This window comes from Panthera onca, chromosome B1 (genome assembly GCF_046562875.1).
Source record: "Panthera onca isolate mPanOnc1 chromosome B1, mPanOnc1 haplotype 2, whole genome shotgun sequence".
NCBI classification, from domain to species: domain Eukaryota; kingdom Metazoa; phylum Chordata; class Mammalia; order Carnivora; family Felidae; genus Panthera; species Panthera onca.
The window spans coordinates 121,233,851-121,260,968 of record NC_138342.1 but is presented as its reverse complement, the minus strand read 5'-3'; the positions used below and the strand labels follow the sequence as shown (position 1 = coordinate 121,260,968).

At 35.2% G+C, this 27,118-nt stretch overlaps 1 protein-coding gene across 4 annotated transcripts in view; it reads left to right on the top strand.

Moving 5' to 3' along the window:
- Window positions 1-27,118, top strand: part of INPP4B (inositol polyphosphate-4-phosphatase type II B) — a 762,324-nt gene that overhangs the window by 114,175 nt on the left and 621,031 nt on the right. For all 4 annotated transcript variants that reach the window (XM_060654097.3, XM_060654095.3, XM_060654093.3 and 1 more), the window contains exon 2: window positions 13,428-13,490. The gene's annotated coding sequence lies outside the window, so the exon portion shown is untranslated. The remainder of the gene's footprint in view (window positions 1-13,427; window positions 13,491-27,118) is intronic.

Sequence of the window (27,118 nt, the reverse complement as noted above, 5' to 3'; positions counted from 1 at the left end):
ATCTGATGTCTTGGCAGTCTAATTCTGATGTTTATTGGTTCTTTGGATTCTTCTTTATGAAGGCCTATTTTTCTTGTAGGTTGTGTAATTTTGCATTGTGTGCTCATCTGGGCTTTTAAAAAATTCTGGAGATTCTGAGAGGTCTGTGATGAAGTTATATTATTTTGAAGTAGATTTAATTTGCTTCTTTAAGTTAATTTCTCTGCTTGAAGTTTTTCAAGATTTATAACCAGTGTAAAACCAAGGCTAACAGCTGTGGGGGAAGAACTATGGTTTATACATTTTAGAATTTTAGAAATTTTATGATTTGCTTTTTCTCTACTCCAAGCTAGGGATATCATAGATAAGTTACCCCCTGTCACTTCCCTATGGTACAAGACTTTTTTTTTAAATTTTACATTCTCTTGGGCTTTTTAGATGTTCTGAATTTCAACTCCTTATTTTGTTCAAACCTAAAGGCTTGTCCATTATTTCCTCTCAGGCTGAAATGCAAAAGTTCAAGATTTTATTAGTAAACAACATGAGGGCACCCATGCTTTTGCATGTGAATGCTACTATTGTTTCAATTCTGTCTACATTTTGCCACTTTAAGGTCCTTCTATGTCTTGTGAACCCAACAGTGCGTTTTAAAGTATGTTTGTTGAATTTTATCAAGCATTCTAGATGTTCTGAAAGAGAGGGTTTTTTTAGAATTACTAGTGACTATGTAACCAGGAGCAGAAATTTCCTAATTTGGCACCATATAGTTTTAATTTTATCTCCTGTTTTTATCTATAATACTTTGATAGTGGAATATGGAGGTATTCAACTATAATTCTCTTTTCCTAGATTGTATTTTTTTTCATTTAGATAGTTTTTAGGTTTCTGTTCATGAATACCGCCAACATTGCAAAAATTTTTTCTGCTGTTTTAGTTTTGATGTTTGTATTCTTCACAAAAGTTGTTGCTTCCTAGAATGGGAATAAAAGGTAAAAGTTAACTTAGTTAAAATTCTTTTTAATGTTAGTTAATTTCCAAATTTTTGGGCTAAGTTTTTCACTTACTCTAGTGCATTAAGGCACAGAAACAACCTACTAATAAAATATGACTAATCAAATTATCCCTCCTTATCCTACAGGATGAAATAAGTAGAAGATAGAATAGAAAGGCTTACTGTAAAGCAGTATAAAACTTCTGTCCGTGGGTCAAACCAAAAATGTTATGAAAGTAGGCAAAGTGTTCATGTCTCTCTTAAACAGCTATTTTAAATCTTAAGAGCAGTGGTATATATAAAAAAGTTATCATAGTGACTAGCTTGAGCAAAATGTGCCCATATCATTTTTCAAATATAAAGTTAGTTCAGTTACATTATGAATATTGAAAAGAAACATTATTTTTTCTTACATTTCTCTTAATCTAATGTACTAATGGCTTATTTAATTTAAACCTCCTACATTGATATTGAAATTTCTCTATTATTGATGTTATTTCTAGATTCCTGATGGTGCTCTTTCTGTTTTTGTAGGTGGTACTTTATTTTATTTTTTCTTTAGTGGTGGCAGTGTGTACCCATATGTCCTATTTGTAATTTTTTTGGACATTTCAGCCCATTTTTTTTCAGTATACATTTCTAAAAGATAAGGATATTTATCTTATGTAACACAATGTGGTTATCGCACCTGACACAATTAAAATCAATTCCTTTTTACTATTTAATTCCCAGACTACATTCAAACATTCTTAATTTTTCTATCACAAAATTGTAATGAGTGATCTTCCTTGATTCTATATGCCCAAGTAAATTAACCTTCTTACCCAAGCTAGCTCATAAGTTGGAAATCCATTCAAGAGCCAATGCAAAGAGATAAGGTAATAAGGAAATTTGATCATTTTTTTTTTTGAAGATATGAGTACTGGTTTTTTATTAAAAAAGTAAAAAGTGCTTACCAACACAAAACTTTGTCTTGTATCTTAAGATTGATTTTTTTGCATTAATTTGCTGCTTTTGAAGCTTATTATTTTTTAATGTTTTTATTTATTTTTGAGAGTGAGAGCAGGGGAAGGGCAGAGAGAGAGGGGGAGAGAAGATCTGACTCTGTGATGACAGCAGCAAGTGTGATGTGGGATTTGAGTTCATGAACTATGAGATCATGACCTGAGCTGAAGTTGGAGGCTCAGCCAATGAGCTATCCAGTGTCCCTTTTGAAGCTTATTTTTATGGTTTTCAATATGGATATTTCTCTTTGTTTGGGAGCTTTATTAGTTATGTTTTTTTTTTTTTTAAGTTTTTATTCATGCTTTGACAGAGCACTAGCTGAGAAGGGGCAGAGTGAGAGGCAGACAGAGAGAATCCCAAGCATGCTTCACACTGACAGGACAGAGCCTGATGAGGGGCTTGAACCCACGAACCATGAGATCATGACCTGAGTCGAAATTAAGAGTCAAGCACTTAACCGACGAAGCCACCCTGAGCCCTTGTTTGGGTTGTCATTAATGGTGGTTGTTTTATTGCCAGAGCAAAATCTTTTATCTTAGTAGTAATAGTAAAATATCTTTCTGGAACCTTTCCAGGTCATCTTATGTAAAAAGCTAGAAAACCCTAGGGCAACTTTTAAGTGAATATTGAGAACTAAGAAAATTTGAGAAAAATTCACAAAGGATTTGAGATCAGCATTGTTCTATAATATAGCATCAAATTTCTCAGGATTTTGAGAAAACAGTAGCTAGTCTAGTATTGATTTTTTAACTTAGGAACTCTCATGGACATTTACAGGCTACACACTAGAACTAAAGCATTTCAACTCTTCCTGTTTTCAATTGATGGCATTTGTAGTTACTTGTGGAAGATATAGCACCTTGCAAACAAAACAGCCTTTCAGACAGCCCTAGAAGAGAAGCTTCTGTTTTAAGTCTTCAGTAGTTAATTCAGTAAAATTCAGTAACACTGCAGGCAGTAAAAGTGATAGGAATAGTGAAGTACTCAATAATAATTCTAGCAGACTGAAATATTTAGTGGTAAAATTGATAAGAATAAATTTCACAGAACCTACAGAAATAAATTAACTGAAGCAAGGATTAAGAAAGTCTTTAGTTTAGAGGAATATATCATCTAAAGCAGGTTTCTTAAACTTTAATATGCCCACTGATCACTTGAGTTTCTTGTTAAAATGAAGACTCTAACTCAGTTGGTCTTGGGTGGTGCCTGGAATTTCTGTATCTCTCTCAGGTAATGGAATGCTGCCATTTTATGGACCACATTTTGAAAATAAAGGACCTAGACTCTGAGTATTTGACTTTGGCAATAGCATGAGATAGAAGGTGAGAAAATATGCAAAATATATAAAAATCAATTCAGAGAATAGTGCTGGTTGCATGTGTGTTTAATGGAAATGGCATGATATATGTAAATTGATTTAAACTCTTAGGACATAGGGGCGCCTGGGTGGCTCAGTCGGTTAAGCGGCCGACTTCGCTCAGGTCATGATCTCGTGGTCCGTGAGTTCGAGCCCCGCGTCGGGCTCTGTGCTGACAGCTCAAGAGCCTGGAGCCTGTTTCGGATTCTGTGTCTCCCTCTCTCTGACCCTCCCCTGTTCATGCTCTGTCTCTCTCTGTCTCAAAAATTATATAAACGTTAAAAAAAAAAATTTAAACTCTTAGGACATAGTACCCATTGTAAATTCAAAGTATATTGTGTTAACAATTCTAGCCAATACACGAAAAATATAGAAAATAGTAAAGATATACACAAAATATATATTTTTAAATAACAGACATTCAAAATAAAATGGGAGACTTCCTAGTAAGAATTAAGTAATATATTTAAATAATAGCACATAATGACCAAGCATGTGTCATAGTAATGGGTACTCACATGGAAATAGAGGGACATTAGCTCAACGGAATAGTCAAGAGAATAGAATTGGTAACTGCTACCTGCCTTCAAATCTTGCCTTTGCTCACTGTCTCTGTGGTTCAGGTAACTTCTGGTAACCAAACTGTGCTTCATTTTCCTCATCTATAAACGGGATAATAGTATATCCATCTGTTAAGCTTATTACAAGAATTGAATGTGTAAGACAGCAACTCAAAACAATATCTGGTTTATATTTGGCAGTGGAAATGTTTATTTTTATTATTACAATAATAATAAGGTACTTCTAAGGTAATCCAGACTAAGAGATTTAAAAAATAGTTTTCAAAAAGTAGTTTTTAAACGTCTTTTATTGCTAAATTGCCTCTGGGAAAAGATTTTGATTATTTTTTTGAATAAACACCAGAAAGTGTAAACTTATGATTAAATAAATAAAATTATCAGTAGAATTAGAGTATATCACTTAGAAAAGAATGGTTTCATCAACCTAGTTAAAATATGATTATTAAAAAAGGGGCAGCAATTAATTATTCCTAGTATTTGCTTTTAGTATGCTTTAAACCTGGGATGTGACTTTTGTTGTTATTTCTGCCTTTTCTCTGGCATAGATTAAGCATACATTTCAAAATGCCTATGCTGTGGTTATTACCTTTGTGGTTTTTCATTATTGATGCTTAATCTAAGTATAATTATAATTCAGAGAAGAAAACAGGTTTTCTATCTTATTGCTTGCAGACAGAGATAAATAGGTATTCATTATATTTCTGTTTTCTATTTATATTTTCTTTCCAAAGCTTAAATGCAGAAACTTCTAAAAACCTACAATTACAAACCTTTGTTTTATTTGTGTTTTTCTTTTCTGTAATAATTGTTTCATAAAGAAATAAGCAAAGGAAAATTAGAAAGCAATTAGAAGGTAGACATTTAGTATTTGCAAAAAGAAATAATTTAAAAGTTCACGTATAATGCTTAAGATCTGACTCTAAGTGTTTCCTGCCTAATGTAGTCCAAATTAAAAAAAAATTCTCAAACATATGTACTGTTAAATGTGCAACTATGTTTAAAAGTGGAATATACATACACTTTATGCTAGATTCCCTTTTATTGAACCGTGTCAACAATGAAGAAGTAATTTGAAGAGGAATGTATAGGTTGAAAATATGGAAGATGGCTTGTATTCCAGGGAAAACACTAATGTTCTCTCTCTAGATGCTGTCCTGAATTATCACACCTGTAGATGCTGAGAAAGAACATTTGCAAATTGAAATCTGCTCTTTCTTTCTGGTTGTCTTTAAAATCAGGAATTATCTTTAAAATCTCCTTGTGCCTTTGGTTCAAGTGGTATAGACAGATGGGTGGGGATCCAAATGCCACTTGAAAAGTAAAGTTTATTGAAATATAACATGCAGGGGTGCCTGGGTGGCTCAGTTTGTTCAGCATTTGACTTCGACTCAGGTCATGATCTTATGGTTCATGAGTTCAAGCCCCACAAAGAGCTTTGTACTGACAGTGAGGAGCCTGCTTGAGATTTTCTCTTTCCCTCTCTCTCTCTGCCTCTCCCCTGCTTGCACCCTCTCTCTCTCTCTCTCTCCCTCTCTCTCTCTCTCTCAAAAATAAATAAATAAATAAATAAATAAATAAATAAATAAATAAATATATGTATGTTCCTTCTGTTAAAAAAAAGAAATATGCATATAGGAAAGTAAGCAAATCAAGTGTGCAGCTTGATAAAATTTTGCAGGTGAACTCACCTTGAAGATCCAACAGCTAGCTCAAGAAAAAGAGTATAATATCAGTACCTTAAAAGCACCCCATGTCCTCTCCCAGTCACTATATATCCCACAAGGGGGATATGCTATATACTGTGATATAGTGTGTACTTTTTTGCATATGAGTTATTACCCTGATTATTGTTTGTGATATTCATCTATGTTGTTCATGTAACTGTGCTTTGTTTATTGTCATTAATGTATGGCTTTTCATTGTGTGAATAAGTCTTAATTTCTTAATTAGTTCTTCTATTAATGAAGATTTGAACTATTTCCAGTTAGTCCCTATTATGAAGTGTGCTACTATGTACATCCATTTATATAATTTTTGGCAACCATAGTATGCCTTTATAGTGGTTATAAACTGAGGAGCGGAACTTGCCCAGCCACAAGGTGTGAATATGTCCATCTTATAAATACTACTAAACTGTTTTCTGAAGTTATATCAATTTCCACTCTCTGGCCTTTGCAAGCAGGATATGACAGGTCCATTACTTCATATCCTTGCAACTCTTGATGTTATCTGTCCTTTTTATTTTGGCTACAGTGGGCATCTCATTGTGATTTTAATTTGCATTTCCAAGGGACTAATAGGTTGAGGAAATTTTAATATATTTGTTGAAAATTTGAATGCTTTCTTTTGTGAAATGTCCATGTATGTCATTTGCCCATTTTTCTTTGGAGTTGTCTGCCTTGTTCTTATTGATTTGTAGAAGTTTATTTAAATATCCTGAATATGAGTCATTATCTGATATATGTATTGCAAGTTTCTTCTTATACTATGTGGCTTGCCATTTCGTTCTCTACTTGGCATCTTCTGATAAACAGAAGTTCTTAATTTAAATGCAATCAAACATATCATATTTTCCCTTTATAGCCACCATTTCTTCTGTGCTGTTTAAGAAATCATTGTCTACCCCAAAGGGAAAGATATTCTCTTCTGAAAGCTTTATTGTTTTATCATCCATGTTTAAGTATACAACTCTCTGAAAGTGATTTTTTGTACATGTAGGAGTTAAGATTCATGTTTTATCCCAAATGGATATATAATTCATTCAGTATCATTTAATGGAAAGATTGACCTTTTCTTATTGCGTAATTCTTGCATAATCAGTTGTCATAATTTGTGTGTTTTTTTGTTTTGTTTTGTTGTTTATTTCATGTATCTGTTTATTTTTGTACCAATTCCACATCATGTTAATTATGAAAGCTTTATAATAAGCTGATATAATAATCTGATAATTGAAGACCTCCAAATTTGTTCTTCTTTAAAACCACCTTGGCTAATCTTGACCCTTTACATTTCTGTTTAAATGTTAGCTTGTATTTTAAAATTAAAAAAAAAAACAACTAGAATTTTTATTGTGATCACACTGAATGCATGGATCAACATCTTATAATAATGAATCTTCCAGTCAATGAGTATGATGTATGTCTTTCCATTAATTTTTCTGCTTTATTTTCTCTAAGTAGTGTTTTGTCCTAATGTTTCTCTACGTAATTTTTGGTATAGAGATCATAAACATCTTTTGTGAGATTTATTCCAGGATATATGAGGTTTTATTTCTATTTAAAATGTAGAATTTCTATGTTTTTACTTTTTTGTTGTTATGGGGTAGCACAACTACGTTTTTATAATGACCCTAAATTCAGTAACCTTGCTAAATTTGCTAAATCAATGAGACCAATCGTGTTTCTGTGGACTCATTATTCATTATTTTAAGTGCATTTCATTATTTATCAAAATAAATGGATTTAAAATTATTGGTATTTTTATTTAAAACAAAATCTGAATTTTATTTAAAAGTATTAACTGAATAATAGCATTAACTGATATAATAAACAGAAAAACTGGTTGAAAGTGTAGGATAGTGCGTAGGCATTTCAGCGGGCATTAGAAAAATTGGAATTACTGCCTCTTTTCTGTCCTCATGTGTATAATCTCTCCTCATCTGTATAATCTCTTGAGTAAATGAGTCTGCCAATCTGGTCTTTTGTTTCCTCATCTGTAAGAGAATAACACTGGACTAGATACATTTGAGTTCCTTTTTATTAGGGGTAGGTGAGTCAGACAACTTCTGGGTAAATGGTTGTGCTTTTTAGAATTCTTCCCTTTCTTCTACTCTTTCCCTAACAGTATTGTGACTATGATAGCAATGGGCTTCCTGTGATCTCATTTTGGGGAAGGTAGTAGGTGGGATCACATCTGCTCAGCACTTCCGTGTTCCCTGATCAGGGCAGTTGGGAACTGCTGTCTTCCCAGGACACCATACATTGGCTGTGGGGATGATGGGATTCTGCCTCAGGTTCATGGTTTTAGATATTTCCCTTCCTCCTCTAATACTGCTTAGCTGCTCCCATGCCATGTTAAATGCTGAATGCTAGTTTTTCTCGGACAGTCTTGAGTTTTCTCCAGTACATGCCCTGAAAAGTAGTCTTCAAGTCCTAGTGTTGTTATTACCACATTCATGTAGGAGTTCAACTTAGAGAAGGGAAAGGAGGACTTGATATCTGACCTCTTCCTCCTCCATCTGTCGTCCTCTTCTGCATACAACCCTGGAACCTGAGGCAGTTTTCCATATTATTTACATCATACCCCATGTTTTCTTCACCATGGTGTCACATAGCTCCATGACCTAGTTCTCTAGTTCTGGCTTCTAATATGTTAATGACAACTAAGATTGTGTTTTTAAAAATTATTTATTATTATTTTTTTTAAGATTGAGAGACAGAGAGTGTGAGTGGGGCAGGGGCAAAGAGACAGAATCCTAAGCAGGCTCTGCACTGTCAGCACAGAGCCCCATGTGGGGCTCAAACTCATGAACTGTGATATTATGACCAGAGCCCAAACCAAGAGTCAGACACTTAGCCGACTGAGCCACCTGGGTGCATCAAAATTTATTCTCTTCTAAAGGAAATCTAATTTTCAAGACTATCACCTTGCTATGGATCTAGAATTATTCCTGGGAGTAAACCTGTGGTCTTATTTTATTTAAAAAATTTTTAATGTTTATTTATTTTTGGGAGAGACAGAGACAGTGTGAGCAGGGGAGGGGCAGAAAGAGATGGACACAGAATCTGAAGCAGGCTCCAGGCTCTGTGCTGAGCTCTGAGCTGTCATTACAGAGCCTGACCCAGGGCTCAAACCCAAACCCATGAACTGTGAGATCATGACCTGAACCGAAGGGTGACACTTAGTCAGTTGAGCCACCCAGGTGCCCCTCTTATTTTATTTACCTTGTAACAATCTTAATCCTTTTGAGGCAAGTGCTACCCCTGTCAGGAAGGTGATGTCAAACATAGAGAAATGCAAAAGCATTGCATATAGATTATATTTTCAAATAATGTCATCCTTGTTTTATGATGGGACATCACCTCTCATATTCCCTTGTCTTTTGCTTCTGTTCTATTTGACATATTAGTTTGTTCAAACTTTTTAAAAAATTTTATATGGCAACAATAAGGTCTTACTATGTAATTTCTGTCATGGAACATTGTAAGTATTTGTGCCTTAAAATTTAGCTCTGTCTTATCTTTGTTAATAGATATCTAATACATAGAAGTGAGTATGTAGTTATTAGGAACCTCCTCCTAGGTGCTGAGCATTTACATAAGTACTGAAGAAGATAGGTGAGAGGCAAAAGGTATATGGGGAGACATGACAAGACAAGACAACCCAAGAAGGCAATATAAATGATAGGCATTGGTATAATTGCTACACAGGTTAGAGAACGACAAAATCAACTAAGTCCAAAATACCTGGGGATCGCTTTTTGGACAAGTTGGCATTAAAGTTTTGACAGGGTGGTAAATTTGGAACATGCCAAAAAGTAAGAATTTAACCACAACCAGAAGGAAATAATATGGAGAGTGGAACTGGATGAGAACAACATGGCTATTGAGAACTCTGCCTGACTGAAGATGAGAGATTATGTTGAAGAATAGGACAGATATAACATTAATTGTATTATGTTGAATTTATATATAAAATACATGGAATGCTCAAGAAACATAAAAAAAGATAGTGTATCTAGTAGACATTTTATACAATTTTTAGCTGCTTCCCCCAAGAGTCTCTTAAAGCTCAAATTGTGAAGACTAATCTCACAGAGTGTAAAATCAGAAAATATTGACTACTTAAAGCAATAGATATCAGATATCAAAATGCTTTATAAAACAGGTCACCTTTTAGAAATTCCCTAGTATGAGCATGAGAACTGGTTAGATAGCTCCTACATTCCTAATCCAAAAGGGGTGGGAGGTCTAGAGATTAAAGTCATATTTCTTCAGAGTGAACTGAGGGTCCATCAGGAATGTCCACAAGGAGGGAGGTTGGTGGAGTGTTTCACCTTTTCCCCTCCAAGTGATAAAAAGAGGTGCTTCAACAAAACTCACTGAGAGTTTAATATGTGTCCCTTTAAGTTTTGGGGGTGGTTGTGGAAACAGTGGACTAATTTCTGATGAAACTAAAGCTGAGATGAGCTAGCGAGCGTTTATGTAGAGGAAGCAGAGGTACTGAATTGAGAATAACCCGTTTTTCCAGGGTTTGTTAGAGAGCTCTCTGTGCTGTAGGTATGACCCATGGATGTGAGAGAACAATAAGAGAGTTGCTCATGGGCTGAACTGGCCTCAGCAGGGAGAAGCTGAAGGTGTCATATGGAGCTGTGGATGTAGTAAGTGGTAAAGTGAGACAGTATGACTCATATCAAGGCAGTTCAGATGAATGGAGGCCAGTGACTGGAGAAGGGGAAGCAGTCACTGAAAAACCTGGAAAGGCATCCAGTAGTTGAGAATCAGCTTTAAATAGGTAACAGCTCTCTTAGCTCAGTGAATAGAAAGTAAATTTTCCTCCTCCATTTACCTCTTCTTTCCTTACCTTCCCTTTTTCACTCCACTCTTATATTGTAGAGGCATTGTGGCCAAGGTTAACTGGCTGGGGAAGAGGACCTGTGGTAAAAACATAGGACCAACTTATCCTTCTTCGTTGGCTGTTGGTTTTCACTTGCAGCAGATCCTAGCTACGGATGGGAGACAAGTTAAACTTTAAATCAGCTTTTTAATGTAGCTGGGTATTCTAAATTCTAAATCGAGAATTATTTGCTGACTTAGTGTAACTGTAAGAATTTTTAAAGCTCCAAATGATCAGGGTATGGGTGGGGGCCTAATTCTTGTTGGCTCAAAAGATGCCGCATTAGTTTACTGGGACTGCCATAACAAAGTACCAGAAACTGGGTACTTAGAATAAGATAAATTTATTCCCTCACAATTCTAGAGGCTGTAAGTTCAGAATAAGGGGGTCAACAGGGCCATGTTTTCTCTGAGCTCTAGGGGAGAACCTGTTCCATGATTTTCTCTTAGCTTCTGGTGTTGTTCTGGTACCAAGCAATCCTTGGCATTCCTTGGCTTGTTGACTTCAGTCTCTTCTTCCCTCATCACATGGTATTCTCTTCTCTGCATGTGTCTATCTTTGTGTCTCATTTTATAAGGACATCAGTCAAATTGGATTAAGGGTCTCCCCTACTCCATATAACATCATCTTAACTCATATTTTAATTACATCTGGAAAGACTCTGTTTTCCAAATAAGGTCACGTTCACAAGTGCTAGTGTAGGACTTTAACATATTTCTTGGTGGGCACAATCACAATCCAACCCACAAGAGATGTTAAGCAGACTTTGGTCAGCTTGATTCTAGCACCTTGTAGTTGGGGACTGTTGTTGGTGCGAACCAAAGTCCCTTTCACGTTTATTTCTAGTCATATATGCTCTACTCTTTCAAAATATACAGTATGACATTTCAGTCTAAAACAGTGTTACTTAATCTGTTACTATTAGGGAGGAAGCTACTGGAAATACCTTTTTATATTTTGTCTACTTTCTCCCAGTGGTGTTACCAGTGTTTGTCTTCTTTGACATCCTCTGAGCATTTTAATGAGAGATTGAGGGGAAGCTCTGAAGTCACCCTCATGCTAATCTGGTCTCCATGCTTTTTTATGCTTCCAGTTCTTTGACTGCATTGTCCTAGCTCCCTGGAAAGACATATCCTTACTTACCTGCCTTCCAGACTTAGTCTTGCAAAGTTTCTCTTCTGTGACATTTTCTTAGACCAAACAGGTCTGCTTGTCAGCCAGTGTGTATCAGTACAGCTATTCTGACTGACTTTTTAAAGATTATTTTTTAAATCCTCTTTTCCTGACTGCAGAACATTCTTTCAATACCTTCTGTTGCCCCAACACATTATGTATCATTTAATGATTTAAACTTGCCATTTACACCAATTACACGAAATGACTGTCTACAGATGTGTTTCCTCTACTGAACTGTATTTTTCTTGAGTCACTTTTTGTTTATTGTGGTTTCTCTAAAGTCTGTCCATACCCTTGGCTTGCAGTAGGGGCTCACTAGGTGTTTTCTGAATGGGATTGAGTACTGATAAAAGTACACAAGGGCCAATTGCTCTAAGAGAATCTTGGAGGACTTCTTTAAATGAAAATCTTTAGCAAAATCAAGGGGAGCCAATGCAGTAGAGTGGTTGACAGCTTGCTGATCTTCCTGAAAAATCTTTTTTCCCCACCTGCCCAAAGACCTAAAATGACTTTATTTATTTATTTTTGTCATCATTAACAAATCTGCAAATTAAGTGGTGTCCAGTGTGATATTATTTTAATCATTCCACCACATGGCTCAGAGGCAGTGATTTTTAATGGAGTAGCAAGATTTTTTTTAAAAAGGGAACAATGAAAATAATAATAATGATATTGAAAACTATATCAGCTAACATTCATTAGTTCTATATCCTTTATATATTTTTATTTCACTTATTTATCAGCTCTGTGGAGTAGGAAAAATTATTATTCTGATACAGATGAAAAGTGAAGGTTTACGGTTTAATTTACTTGCCCAAGTTCACATAGCTTGTAAGATGTAGTGATTGCAGTTATATGGCTATTCTTATAATGACTGCTATAGTCAATTAATCAATGATACTTTTAACTGTTGACATTCATTCAAATAACTTTCTTAAGGGATGAATTTAAAATTCTTACCTAGATATGTTACATTCCTTTCTGGAAAGCTATTGCTCAGACTTGAATTTATCCTCCAATCTGAACATTCAGATAATGATGCAATAAAATCTCTTATGGGATACTCATCAAGATTGTTATATGCTAAGAGAGGGAATAAGATATATTTTCATACTTTTGACTTTTATAAAGTGCTTTCCTCCTTGTTGCTGCATAGGAAAACTCTAAAATTGCATCATATGAGCAGGGTAATCTGCAATTATTTACAGAGGCATCCCATAATATCTCACGTTATCACTTTTGTGGAAAGACAGAATAGGAAGACACCCAAGCTTTCATGAATATTTTAAAACCCATACTCACTGCGGGAGGGAGAAAAGTAAGTTTAGATAATTGCCAATTCATTTCAGTCAGTTGTATTCCAAGTAAATGTTCTGTCCCAACATGGCTTCCATCTTATCTTTTGAAATGGCAGAAGCTAAAGCTTTTTGTTGCTCAAAGTGCTAGTTTTGTTCCCATGTGAGAAGGGAGAGAAGCAAAGAAAACACGGCTTAGTATCTGCCACAGTCACCCATGTTCTCAGCTCCAGGAGAGAGGGGACCTTTGGGGAAATTATTTGGCATTTATAACCAAGTGGTTCCCAAGGCAGCTGCTGAATGGAGCTGAGTATTTTGTTAAATGATTTTCCTCTCTGACCTTTATTACTAATGAATCTCCCTCAAGAAGTATTTAAAGAGTAAAAAGAAAGGCTGTTTTTATTAATCTTTTTTCTCTTTGCCCACAGAACCCAAGGAAATGGTGTTACCTGGCAAGCAATCTGCTGTCTTTTATGAAAAATCAGATCAAGGTAATGCTTATTTTGAATTGATAAATTTTTTAGTCTTTTTAACTTTGATACATTAAAATAATTGGCTTTCTTTGATTAATGGTTTCAGCTATTGAATAAACCTTCAAAAAATTAAATCATCACCTGAAAAGTATAGGAAATAATTTATGATGATCACCGTATTTGTGAAGTGAATAAATTTTAAAGTATATATTAGCTTATCAAAACATTATAGATAATGGTTAATTTTGTGACATTTTTCTTTCATTTATGTTAATATGTGAATAGGATCTTGACTAGAAGATTGCATTCTCTTTGGAAATAGCTCCAATTAGTGTATCATGTTTACAAATGGTAGACAATAAGAGAATTAGATTATTTATTAGGTTATGGTGATGAGATTTTCCTTTTATTTAAGCATTAGTGAGATGGCCTTGCATATTTTTTGAATCTGCAAAAATGTGGGTACAAATTCCTAGAAAATTTCATCAGGTTTTTAAAAAAGGTACCCTTGCGCAAAACATATTTTCTTTGGAAGATTGAATTATATCATACAGTTGCTGAATAGCATGCCTGATTATGTTTAACAGATTGCCTATTTAGTTGTTAAATTTTTCAAATTACTGTGTGATTTATTTACATATGTTGGACTAAGAATATGAATGCTCATGCAAATATTCTAATGACATGTACATGTAAACAAAGTGTGAATATAGACACAGATATACAGTGCGTATATGTTTCATGAATAGAGCTGCTATCTCAAAGTAGTTTTTTTCTAGAAATGCTTCTGAAAGGTTGGAATTGTGATGGGGAACTAGACCCATCTCTCAATACTATCTACTCATTTATCTGTGAGGATAGGATGTCACTGTATGTATATGAAAACAAATAATAGAATGATTGAAATGTATATTAGGCTGCATGCTAATTGGAACTAACTGGGTTTTATTTTTGACAACTCTTTGAATTCCTAAACAAATGAGTGCTGAAACAAAGGTAGCATTTAAATTTAATGGACCTTAGCAGAAAACTTATTTCTGAACTTTAGAATGAAATATGGCCTTTTGTAGCAACGTGGATGGAACTGGAGAGTGTGATGCTAAGTGAAATAAGCCATACAGAGAAAGACAGATACCATATGGTTTCACTCTTATGTGGATCCTGAGAAACTTAACAGAAACCCATGGGGGAGGGGAAGGAAAAAAAAAAGAGGTTAGAGTGGGAGAGAGCCAAAGCATAAGAGACTGTTAAAAACTGAGAACAAACTGAGGGTTGATGGGGGTGGGAGGGAGGGGAGGGTGGGTGATGGGTATTGAGGAGGGCACCTTTTGGGATGAGCACTGGGTGTTGTATGGAAACCAATTTGACAATAAATTTCATATATTAAAAAAAAAAGAAGAAAAAAATAATTTGCAGTTGAACAAAAATAGGTTGGATTGAAAATTGGGGTGTTTCTACTTATTTCTGGCTTTCAGTTGATTCTTCAAAGGAAGTAAAAACCCTTTAAGGAAGCAACTTTTCTCCCCTAAAGGGGACTTTGAATTGTAGGCACTCTTTTCAAATTTTATCTATATTAAACTGTTAATTCAAACTATAAAATATCTAAAAACGGTTAATGTCATCAGTTGAGGGTTGCCTTAATAGAGCTATTAACTATGACTCCCCAAAGACAAACATAATGAGAACTGCCTCAAGAATATGTGGAAGATGGTGAAGCTGAGCTATATGATATATAGGCGTAAGGGGCTAGGGGTATAAGTCATAGAAAAATGCTTGTTTAGGGGAAATTGATGGATAACACAGTAAAGAGAGAAAAAGAAACACACTAAATGAGATGAAGTCAATGAAGAAGTTCAAGGATCTATGATCTTTAGAGTGAAAATAAAGGATGAAAGGAACACAGACTATCCAGGATACGTTCTTGTGATGTTTTTCTTTTTTCAGAGCTCTGTATATGCTAATATTCCATTTTATTAGCCTTTTTGTTTTATTTAACAGATGGACAAACTCATTTTGAACTGAATGTAGTAAAAAAAAAAAGAAGTTAGGGTGGAAGGAGAGAGATTTCCATTAACATGGTAGAATTTCCAGAATTATGTATGCAGACTAACAAAATTTGCTTCTCAAAAGTGAAAATAAAGGAACAGTCCTATATATGGCTAGAGTCCAAGTGCTTTGGTCTGACAAAATTTCCAAAGAGCTTATGCTCTAGCATGTGTGCATTTGTGTTCAGGTTGGGAGTGGGTGTGCGATGAGTAACTTGGGTGGGAGAAATGGTGCTCATGTCATTATTTCTCTAAGTTAGACCTTTGGATTCATTGACATAGGGGTGTTTGCAATCTTATAAAAATAATTCCTGTTAATAAGACAAAGAGTGCTAATTATTGATGCTCTATTATCTCACAATGGGATATGGACATTGAAATTTCAATGTTTAATGTATTGTTGGGTTCGATTTGCTAGTCTTATTGAGAGTTTTTGTATACATGTTCATCAGAGATATTGGCCTGTAGTTCTCTTTTTCAGTGGAGTTTTTATCTGGTTTTGGTATCAGGGTAATGCTGGCCTTCTAGAATGCATTTGGAAGTTTTAATGGTGGAAGTTTAAGACATACTAGTGAAGGTGTTATTTTTAGACAAATGGGACCATTCAGCTTTTCTTAGTTGCACATGACAACTAACACTGTCATTTTGAGTAGGATTAACTCTGGCAATGAAGCTCAGAGAGCAAGCTGTTGAAATAGCAGACACTTTTGTGTGTGCACATACTTGAAAGTTCTGCATTTGACCCTTTTAAAAGGGGTATTTTAGTCACAATATTATGAATTTTGTCATTCAAAGAGAGATGCTACTTCAACTGGCCAAGTCAAAATATCCTTATACATACCTCTAGTAAGGTTATGTACAAAAATAAAGATTCCTATTCTGTTCCATTTTTATGTATGTTTATATGTCCTAGAAATAGGTTGAATGTCATAAAGAAAATTTCATGTCTGTAATTTATTTTCATTATGTAGGAATGTTAAGTTTTATTTCATTGTATTTAACTTTTTTTGTAGAATTTGTAATAAGATATTAAGGACTCAGCATTTTGGGTGGTTCTAGGTGGCTCAGTTGGTTAAGTGTCTGACTCTTGATTTTGGCTCAGATCATGATCTTGCAGTTGGTGAGATTGAGCCCTGTGGTGGGCTCTGCACTGACTGGGCAGAGCCTACTTAAGATTCTCTCTCTTTCCCTCTCTCTGTGACTTTTCCCACATGAATCCCCCCTCCCTACCAAATAGATAAAGAACATTTTTTAAATAAGATTCAGCACTTTGTTGATGTAATCTAGGTTGACCTCTAAGCTTAGTATACACACACTTTTAAGAATGGAAAATAAATTACGTCATAAGGCTAATGTATAGTGTTATGTTCAAGAACACTAACAAATAAGTTGTAAATAAATTGTTTAGTGATGTGTTTCATTGTGGTTTATTTCAACAGGCTGTAGAAAACATAGATGTAATATATGTTGAGGTTTAAAAGAATGAAAATCTTCCGATATTTTGAGTTTACTACATTACTTATATTTTATATTATTTATCATATACCTATCCTGAAATAACAATGGCAAGTAAATCATCAAAACTTACAGGTTGACTAATAAGTTAATGACCATGAATTTAAACGAGAGTTAGAAATACTTCTATGGCATGTGATAAAAGGTGTGATGCCATTGTCACATTACCTGATTTAGGTTCAATATGTGAAAGACGTATTGCTTTACAGAAATATAACTATTACAACAGGCAAAGTATGCTCCCAAAGAGTACTTAAAGTGCAAGTCACAGAACAAATCACTGAGCATTTTCATACAGAAGTGATTAAAAAGTAATTCTTAAAGAGGATTTGCATGAAAAAGAGCTATTATGAAAATTCTAAAGAATTTTTTGGCTTTTATAGTTTTTGTCATTTGAAAAGTTCTTGTTATTTTTTACTCTTCTTAGGATTAGATTCTGGGGGATACTCCATCTTTTAAGAGCTATTTAAAAACTCCCAAGACTACAAGGCATAGCACTGTCTAGAATCAACTCCTGCAAATAATATTCAAGTTCTTCCATCAATTCCCTGTCTTTATTTCTTACTTTGTTTCTCTCTTACTCCACTACATACTTTAAACATTATTGTCTTTCTTTATTCTTGAATAAATACTCCACTCTGAATGCCCAATCTTTCTCCCGTATTCCCAAGCCTACATAACCTTAAAACTTCTCTTTAAGATGCCTCTTGAATTCCTCATAATACTACAATGATATCTCTCCCTTAACCCATATTCTCTTAGTAAAGTCATCTAGATACACAGACATGGGGTTTCTTTTCTTTAATATGATTTTGAAGAAGAAAAAAACAACAAAAAAAGAAGATTCTTCTGCCATCCAATGTTACTCCCACTTTTGAGTGAAGTAATGAGCTCCTTGCATTTCCATGGTTTCCACTAAAGGAATGTTTAAAGGCTAAAATATTTCTCTGTACTATGAGGTTTATAATTTAGCTATGTCTTGTATTAATTAGAATTAATTAATTAATTAATTGAGAACCCACTCTCCCTTTATCACATCTTCGCAATGAGAGTAAAATCGAAATTCAAATACATTAATTTGTAAAACAAATAATTTTTGACTATTGAAACACACTCTCTTCACCAACAGAAGATTGCCCAGTTCTATCACCCATTGTTTTTGACACTTTACACATGTCATTGAAGAAAATTCTAACCTGAGCTACTCAACTAAAGCGTTTATTCCCTAAGAGCAAAATCCTGCCTTTTAAGGACACTACCTACTGCATATCTCACATTAGAACCAGTAGGGAAAAAAAGTTATATTATAATTTGTCACCTCATTCATTTATTTGTTCATTCATTAAGTCAGTGTTTACCTACTATATTCATAAGTGTTCTAGCTAGAGTGAGGTATGTGCAGAACTTGAGAGTGTATCTCTTTCCACACACACACACACACACACACACACACACACACACGCATACACATATGCGCGCACCTTACATACATACATACATACATACATACATACACTACAAAATAAATCCTTTTACATGTGTATAGAAGCATACTCTATGCTCCTCATCATTTTTCCTAAGTTCAGTTTCTTCTGTGTTCTTCTTTTCACCATCATTCATGTAGATTGTTGGAAGCCATTAAAGCTGCCCTGAAAGCTATTTTTAAGTTTGCAATAATTGTTGAACCTCATGCCTAGGAAGTATGTGACCCTTTTGAATATGTGTGTATGTTTGTGGATATGCAGCCTGAAATAACATATTCCCAGCTCTACAGTAGTCTCTTTAGGGTAGCATCTTGAAAGCACTCAAGTACTAGGTGTGGAGTTGGGGAGGGCTGTGGTTATTTGGGAAGTTGAGATGAAATTGTGACTATTGGGGTTGGAACAGGGTCTTTAGGAACTGGGGCTGTCTGGGACTTGGCAATTCCCAGTAGAGGACTAAGGACTTCAAGGGAATTGGTTCTTTTAGGCTTCAGCGTATATGTTAGTTCTCATTTCTTTGGATTTACAGTACTAACATTACTTTGGAAGGGGAGCAAATAATTGGAAGCACAGTAGTGTGGGCAGAGGCAAATAATTTATGACATGGGGTATCCACTAGAGTTTTCAAGTGCATATGTATGTATGTTTGTCCCTTTCTCTCCCTAGTTATATATTTTTAATGAATTTGGCATTTAAAAAATTATGCCACTAGATGTCAGCAGCAACCTCCTAGGGTTCCCGTGGCCTTAACTCATAATGACAACAAATTGGTACTTTATTAGAACATCTTATCTGAGAATAATAAGTACCTATTTTGAAAATGTAAGAGGTAGTTTTTTGAGTTATGAGAAGGATTACAAACATCATAAAATATTTTGAAATTATTTTTTAAACTTGTTTCTGTTCACATGTAACAAGTTACTTTTACTTCCAATATTATCTCTACCAATGAGATGACATAAGAACTATGTGTGGAGCTGAGTAATTTGTCAGAAGTTGTACTAGATGCCGATCTCTAAACTTCTGTTTCAGTGCTTTATGATTCATTTATGTCACGATTACATGAGTATTTGTGCTTGGGTTTATTTCATTCTGTTTTTGTGGAAGCATTTTGATCCTCCAGCCCATCAGAAGATTGTGTGGTATTAATTTTTTAGCATCCACATCTGTGTGCTATTTATTTAGCAATGTCTAACCTTTCTTGGAGCTGTGCTCTGTTGTTATAAGATACTCAGAATGCTTTGATAGATGCCAAAGAGTATTATAGGTGTTTGCTCACCAGTAGACAAGGAAAACTTAGAAATATGAAAAAAATATGTATTTTCTATGAATTATAATACATATAATTGTTTAGTCCTTAACACAGCAGGTAAAATGATCTCAAATTTTTTTCCAGAAATTAATAAGAAAATTATAGGGAATGCCTGGGTGGCTCAGTCGGTTAAGCATCTGCCTTTGGCTTGGGTCATGATCTCATGGTGTATGGGTTTGAGCCCTGCATTGGATTCTCTGCTGTCAGTGAAGAGCCCGCTTCAGATCTCTGTCTCCCTCTCTGTCTGTCCCTCTCCCACTCTCTCTCAAAAAAGAAATATTACAAAAAATTTTAAAAAGGAAAATTATAGTATTGGCCAATGTTGGCCATTATTTTATTTTTTTAATTAATTTATTTTTTAAAAGTTTTTAAAGTTTATTTTTGAGACAGAGAAAGAGACAGAGAGAGAGTATGAGCAGGGGAGGGGCAGGGAGAGAGGGAGACACAGAATCTGAAGCAGGCTCCAGGCTCAGAGCTGTCAGCACAGAGCCTGACATGGGGCTGGAACCCAGAAACTGTGAGATCATGACCTGAACTGAAGTTGGTCGCTCAACCGACTGAGCCACCCAGGTGTCCCTGGCCATTATTGTAAATAATGCAATTAATATCTGATCAAATCAGAATCACATTAGCAGAGTGATTCAGACTAATCTGTTGGATTTCAGTCATGAATTAGAACTCGGGTGATTATTAGTTGATCAAGTACCAAACAGATTTTTAAATAATCTTGAAAAAGGTAGTATTACTCCCATATTTCTCCCTTGGAAAAGTACTACTTTCAGTGAATTTAAAAATATATGTCTTAGGAAAAGCTGGAAATGAGAATTATGAAAATATTTCCTTTCCTAAAACCAGCTCTACCAAGGAAGATACTAATGTTAATGTTACACTCTCATCACTTTTAAGAGTTTTAAAAATGGATTTAGTTGGTGTAGTGAGGTAGGGGCTAACTCAACTAGTACATAAACTAAAAAAGTAATTCCTTTCATACTGAAGTTGTTACATTTGAGAATTATTGGTTTGATTTCATCAGATTATCAGTAAATTTCTTATTTTTTTGCATTTCTGTTGTAGAACCACTAGTAAAAGGGACTTACCAACATTTCCCCCCAAGATTGCAGTTGTTATCCTTTAATTATGTTTGTAGGTGGTAAGGCAAACATTTTAAATCATGCTGCAGTTACTTGACCCATGTACATTCCTCACGTGGAGCAGGTGCAATGAGTAAGTGCAGTTAATAAATGGAAGGCACATTATTAGCCAGATGTTCAGTTAAGGCCCTTTCAACATTTGAAGCACATCACTGTCTTGATATACAGCAGTTCATCCTCTGCTTCCAGCACTTAACCTTCTAGAAGAGGTTAGGGGTGAGATGTGACCAGAGCATTTGTCTGAAATCTGTCTCTTTCTTTATCTTTTACAAATATTAAATGACACAGATGTTCAGGAAGTATTTTGAATAGAAATGCTGCCAATGCTAAATAAACTCTAAATAGCTCTCCATCAAGAAATGAACTCCTATTTCCATTTGTACCAGTGCATTTTTCCTCAACATACTCATTTTTCCATCCATTGACATAGATTAAGTTAAAGTATAGAGAGGGTCATTTTCCCTTCAGGCAGTTCCAGAAATTCAAACACCTCAACCTGAAAATCAAGGGTCATTTTTTCCGATGCTGCATCCCAAACCTTCCCAACCTCATTTCCACCTGATTCTTCACCCAGCTGTTACCTCATAGCCCATGCACAATGATCGACCCACCTGTGTATGATTTACATATTTCTACCTTGATGACTTTTCATTTACCATTACGTATCTCTCTTTTCATTTTTCACTTCAGAGAGAGAAAAGTGTAATAGGGACAATTGTGGGAACGAGATGATCTATATTCAAATTCCCTATTGGTGGTTTATTAGCTTATTGGTACTAGACTGAATGCAAGCTATTTAACCCATAGAGTCTCATATTGGTTTCTTCTACAAAACCATGAAAAAATGCTTAAATAATTGAGTCAATGCTAATATTAAGATATTACTTTTTAAATGATTTATTCATTTATTTGGGGGTGAAGGAGAAGAGAGAGAGATGGAGAGAGTATTCCAAGCAGGCTCCACACTGTCAGCACAGAACCCGATGTGGGGCTCCATCCCATGAACTGTGAGCTCATGACCTGAACTGAAACCGAGTCATTTGCTCAACCGACTGAGCCACCCAGGAACCTAAGATATTACTTTTGACTCACAATAGCTATTGTCACATAGTAAGTGCTTAATATATATTAAGTACTGTTAATTCTGTTAAATGAATCTGAAAATTCACTTTCATTAGATTTATTCTCAAACTTACTGTCCTTCATGCAGTCATTATTAATCTTACTGATATGTGTTTGCAACTCTACCTGCCACCCTACTTGTACTTTCATATTTGGTGACCTATGCATCTTATCCCCTTGGTATATTATACTCATAATTAACAGATAAGATAATAATACTTGCCATAGCCACACCTAGGGATATTGTGAAGGCAAAATTAGAAAATAAAAGTAATGACAAAATTAGTGATAATTACTACTTATTCTGTTTTTGTTATGTGTAAGGAACAGAACTAGGATCCTTATTTACATGGAGTTATCACTTAACATACATGTATTTTGTGGACATAGGACAGGGAGGCAGTGATTCACATTAAGACCTATTGAGAAAGGAAATGGCAGAACATCTGAGTACAAAAGTCAAATAGAAATGGAAATATAGAATTGAGTTCACAAGAGAATTTACAAGCTGAAATGAAACTGTGACAGAGTTTTACTGAAGTTATGTAACTGGATGAGTGACTTACCTGAAAGAGCAGACCGAGAAGGGTCGCTATGAGAGAACAGACTCTTCCTCCAAAATACACACAACTCACACAGAAGGGTGAGGCTCAGAGTCATGTGTGTCTCTAGTTTTTGTAAAGGTAAGGTATAATGTTCTCTTGGAGCTAATGTATTTATCTTTTTAAAGTCCACCATTCAAAATAGTATCAGACATAGAATTATTCTGTCTGAAAAACACTAGGAGAGAGAAAATTACTCTTGTCCTTATTTTTGGCCTGATATAAATATTGTTAACAACAGCAATTAATAATATAATGAAAATGTTACTGTCTATTTTGCAAGGAAGAAGTTTGATATTTGATCTAATTGGTGGTGTGATAGCTAGGCATACATCAGATATTAGAAATTTATACAGGCTATGTGAAAGGCTTTGCAAATCATCTACTTTTACTGCACTGACAATAAGTGAAGTGTTTCCCATTATATGCTTACTTTTTCTTATAGATTTATTAAAATTATTAAAAATTTAATAGGTCAATATTCTTTATTTGTTAGAGCACATGAAACATGTGGCAGGTATCTCATTTTTTAAATTTTGTTTGTTTTTGGAGTTTAGTTTGGGAAACCCTTTTTTTTTCTTTAGGAAGCCCACTCATATTCTATGTGGTACTGGCATTTATGGATAATAATAATAGCAAATATTTATTGACTACTTATTTGATGTCAGGCACTGTTCTAAACACAGCTCTAAGATTTAGGGGTTGCTGGCATCATGGTTTCATATTTGTCATAGTAACGCTGTGGAACAAACACACAAGGAGAAAAACTCAAGGGCACAGTCTGCAGATTGGGTGGTTTTAGCTGGGTTTGCTCATGTATCTTCAGACAGCTGAAAAGTCAGCTGTGGATTGGTTTTGCTGATCTAGGCTGAGCTGTCTTATGTGTCTTTGAGTTTGGCTGGGAGAACTGGGCTGACTCAGCTTTGCTCTACTCAATCTTTCTTCCTTCAACAGTCTAAACTGAGCTTGTTTTCATGGTAGTGTTGGGGATCTGAGAGAAAAAGAGCAGAAATGCCTAAGGGATCTTCAGGCCTATGCTCAATATTGGCACAAAGTTACTTTGATCACATTCTATTGGCCAAAACTAAATCTCAAGGTTAGCCTAGGATCCAGGGAAATAGACTCCATCATTGGATGAAAGAAGCTACAAAATCACATTGCAATTGGTCAGATAGAGGAGAGGGGAGAATGGGAGTGAGTTTTGCCATCAATCAATCAGAACCTCCTGTCTACATGTGTGAAAACCCAAATTCAGTGAGATTAAATAATTGCTGGTAGTGTCAACTTGTGAACTTTACCTGGCCTGTAATGGGACTTCATTTTCCAGGACCCAGGATTGGACAACGGCCAGGCATGGTGTATATAAACAAATTAATCACAGTCCTTCTATGAGACTTGGTGTCCAAGAAAAAATTTCCTGTCAGGATGTTGACTTAGCATTGCCAGTAATCTTTTGTTCTGCCATTTGTAGAAGTTGCTGGGGCAGTTGAAAAGAGAGAGAGACAGAGAGAAAAGAGACAAGAGAGAAACACAGAATGATTCGTATGCATGAGAAAGATGAATTGTATCATTTGAGCCACTGGATGCAGATACACTTGAGACTTTAAGCTTAACAGTTTGTTAAAATAATAAATTTCTTTTTTTGTTAGCCTAGTTTGACTAAGGCTTCTATTACTTGAAGCCTAAACTATTTAACTAAACTGTAAAATAGTTAAGCAAAACAGTATTTTGCAAAAAATGGCTACAGCAATATATCTAGTCTCATGTGCTTTCCCATAACCTCCTTGGCATTCCTTATCAAAAGGTGAACACTATTTTCCCTTCCCCTGAACCTGATGGGTTTTGTGTCTTCTCTGATGAGCAGAGTACTGCAGAAGTGATGCTATGGGACTTCCAGAGCTGGGTCATAAAGAGGGTAAAGAACTCTCTTTCTGGACACTTGCCTTTGGAATCAAGTCACCATGTTGTGAAAAAAGTCCAGGCCTCATGGAGTATCCATTTTTAATGTGTTCTGGCTGATAGTTTTATAGCCAATAGTCAGCATTATTTCTAGCCAGGTGTGGGGACAAGCCTTCAGGTGATCCCTGTTCCCAGCCTTGGGGCAATTCAGGTGATGATGGCCAGAACAGAGATGCACTATCTTCCCATGAGCCCTGCCCAAGTTGCAAATTCATGAGCAAAACAAATGTCATTGATTTAAGTCACTAAATTGTGGGGAAATTTGTTAGGCAGCAAATAGATAACTGCAACACTAACACTACATTCTTATCCAGTAGCTCTTTCTCAGGACTCTCTTTTCTTTTTCTTTTCTTTTTTATTGAGGTATAATTGACATACAACATTATATTAGTTTCAAGTAATGGCTTGATATTTTTATCTATTGGATAATGATCACCACAAGTCTAATTAACATCTGTCACCAACACATAGTTACAGAATTTGTGTGTGTGTGTGTGTGTGTCCTGAGAACTTTTAAGATTTACTCTTTGCAACTTTCAAGTATGCAATACAGCATTATTAATTATAGTCACTATGCTGTACATTATGCTCTTGTGACTTATTTATTTTATACCTGGAAGTTTGTACCTTTTGATTCCCTTTACCCATTTCACCCACTCTCACCCCTGCCTCTGGCAACCACCAAATTGTTCTCTGCATCTATGAGCTCATTTTTTAAAAATATTCCACATATAAGTGAGATCATGCAGTATTTGTCTTTCTCTCTCTGACTTATTGCACTTAGCACAATACCCTCAAAGTCCATCTATGTTGTTGCAAATGGCAAGATGTCATCCTCTTTTTTATGGCTGAGTAATATTTCAATGTCAATAAGTATGCCACAGTTTTTATCGATTCATAGGTTGATGGGCATTTAAGTTGTTTCCATAACTTGGCTATTGTTAATAATGGTGCGATGAACATAGGGGTGTATATATTTTTTCAAGGACTCTCTTTTCTTACTAAAACACGTCTCAGACCCTCTTCCTATACAATGACTACCATTCTACTTTTACCCATGCCTTTATTTAAATGTACTGATTTGCCAAGTAGATGTGGACGTTTTTTTGTTGTTGTTGTTGACTCTTGCCATTGGCTTTGTGATGTAATTTTGCTTGGAAGGAAATGACCAGGGAACATGAGTTGGGGATATCCATGTTACTCTATGTGCTTATAAAAAGGCTGAGAATCTGAATTCAGCTCTCATTCTCCAGTGTTATGCTAACATGGTGGCCACTAGGCACATGCAATTACTTAAATTTGAATTAATTAAAATTAAATAATATTGGTAATTTAGTTCTTTATCTACACTAACCACATTTCAAGCATTCAATATTTATATGTAACTACTGGCTAACATACTGAGTATTGCAAAGTTATAGAATATTTCTATCATCTTACTACGTTTTTTTGAATGCTGCTGCTCAGATTTGCAACTCACACATGTGGTCCAAGGTCACCTCCTTTAAATACTGTCATGCGATGGCAAAAATACTTTGACAAAGAACAGAACTCTAAAGGATCTGGTCTCTATTTCCTAGGTATAAGTTCCAGGAGAGGGCAGAGAGTCTCTGTGCCATTAATAAAATTATGTTTCATTTACATTCACATGAAAAGGCTGTCTTTTGTAGCCTTATCTACATTCTTTTCCATCTCCTCAACTTGTGGACAATAGTTTATTTTCTTGGCCACACTGGTTCCTTTTTTTTCAATCCTGCCTGACTTCAGAACAATTCAATTCACAAAAGTTATCCTGGTAACAAAAGATATCCCTCTGAAAATACTTGGGGGCTCTGTTCTCTCAGCAGAGAGTCCTCATAAGCACACAGGGTTTCTGTTGACTTGAAAGTGAACTCTGGCTGTGGAGCGGATATTACTCCCTTAAAAAAGAAAAAGAATAACTTCAAGGCAAACGGGCCTTTATTCTCCCTGGGTATAAGTTTCCTTGAAAGCTTGTTTATTGATTTTCCTTGTAACAACTGAGCTTGCAAGCTATAAAAGAAAAAAAAAAAGCAAATAGAAGCAGGGAAATAATATCAACGATCAACAAGTTTATTTATCAACTTTATCTCATTTGTACTCAGTCACTGTGTACACCACGAAATAAAAAACACCACAAACCCAATCCCAGTTTTTAAAATTCAGTCCGTAGAATTTTGTTGATCAAAAGGGAAAGCAAACACTTCAACTTTCAAAGAAAGTTCTGTTCTCATTAAAAGTGATTTTGCCCAAATTAATGTCATTATGTGAGAAAAGAGCTGAAAGTGGGGTGAAGTTGAGAAAATGTGGCTGCTCCAATGGGGTGATAGCTGGTATAATTGAAGTGATGCTGATTTTGATCTCCAATTAATTTGTCACATTGCCTGAAATAACTACCATTAGCATTATTCCTGTAGGAAGACACCTTCCTAAATTTCTGA